Below are 1581 nucleotides of genomic sequence, written 5' to 3' on the forward strand. Positions count from 1 at the left end.
TCTCTCTGTCTAAGGAATATAAAGAAAAAAATAATAAAGAAGGAAGGAAGGAAGGAAGGAAGGAAGGAAGGAAGGAAGGAAGGAAGGAAGGAAGGAAGGAATCAGCCGTTCTTTGTTTAACCCAGCATTGCCCTTCCCCTGTGCTATCTGTTTTGGGGGCAGAAGTGGAAGAAGAAGAGCATTCTGGAAAGCTGTGTGTTTGCAGGTTTCTATGGCAACTAGCTTCCTGCTGGGTTTGGCTAATGTCAGGCTATGGTGGGAGATTGGAAGGCAGGAGGGGTGACCAGGGTATCCCTTCTCCCCTGTCCCACTCACTGCCTCAGCAAAATTTCCTGCCCCAGTGGGTTTCCTTCATAGTTCCAGCTCCCTCAGGACACACCCTCAGTGGTTCCAACTTCTACCTTAGATCCGAAGGCACTAAGGGTAGTAAGGAATCCTGCTATTGCTAATCTCTGGGTTACCTTGCCAGTGGTGGTCCAGGTGGTTTTCCTGAAGCGTCCACAGCATTCTGCATGCCACACTCGTAGCACCTGCTCACTTGTCCTGGTTACAGAGCACTGGCTGCACAGGTGTCAGTATGGTGGGAATACTAGTTATCAGCCACACAGAATCTGCCTCTGCCTCATGCTTCTAGATTTCAGGGGTCTATTATTCTAATAAGTGCCCTGGCCACTTTGTTGGTAGTAGCATGACTTATCCTATGGACTTTGACCAATTGGGACCCTAGAGCTAGATCTGTCCCTGCTGCCTGGTGAAAAGGCCTAGCATCACCACTGACATCTACTCAGCATCTGGGGGGTTTCTAACAGATGCCCATTTTCTCTACAGCCACAGAAGAAGAATGGTTGGTCCACTGGATCCTAAGCTCTGCCCCATGAGCATCTCCCATTGAGATGGATAATGTCCATTTCAGGGTTAGCGGCCTCTCTAAACAAGTCTGAGCTAATATTATATAGAGTCACTGATTCCTGAGTAGTAGGAATATTAAAGTTTGGTGGCACTTTCTTTGAGCAAGGGCTGTACCAAAGAGGGCAGGGTGATATTGGCCTCCCAGAGATGTCCACACCCTAAAGCCCAGAACCTGTGCATGTGCTGCTTTACATGGCAGAAGGGACTTTGAAGAAGTGATTTAGTTTAGGGTTGTGAGATGGGAGATGATCTTGTACATTGGGTGAGCCCAATGTAAGCATACGGGTCCTTATAAGAGGACAAGAGGAGTGCTCGCTTCAGCAGCACATATACTAAAAATTGGAACGATACAGAGAAGATTAGCATGGCCCCTGCGCAAGGATGACACGCAAATTTGTGAAGCGTTCCATATTAAAAAAAAAAAAAAAGAGGACAAGAGGAGAGTCAGAGTCAGAGAAGGAGATAAGTAGGAATGATACAAGGCCATGGCCAAAAAATGTGGGTGCTTCTAGAAACTGAGAAAAGCAAGGAGACAAATTCTCCCCAGAGCCTCCAGGAGGAACAGGCCTGCTGACCCATCTTAGACTTCTTAACTCCAGGCCTCCAAGATAATAAATTTGTGTCATTTAAGTCACTAAGTTTGTTATAATTTGTTACAGCAGCAACAGGAAG

General features: G+C 46.7%; 1 non-coding gene across 1 annotated transcript; it reads left to right on the top strand.

The window, feature by feature from the left end:
* Positions 1–1217: 1217 nt before the first annotated feature.
* LOC136321605 (U6 spliceosomal RNA) lies at positions 1218–1325 on the top strand. The gene has a single exon (XR_010728752.1). It is a non-coding gene; the product is annotated as a U6 spliceosomal RNA (small nuclear RNA).
* The last annotated feature ends 256 nt before the right edge of the window (positions 1326–1581 follow it).

This window comes from Saccopteryx bilineata, chromosome 1 (assembly GCF_036850765.1).
Source record: "Saccopteryx bilineata isolate mSacBil1 chromosome 1, mSacBil1_pri_phased_curated, whole genome shotgun sequence".
Lineage (NCBI taxonomy): Eukaryota > Metazoa > Chordata > Mammalia > Chiroptera > Emballonuridae > Saccopteryx > Saccopteryx bilineata.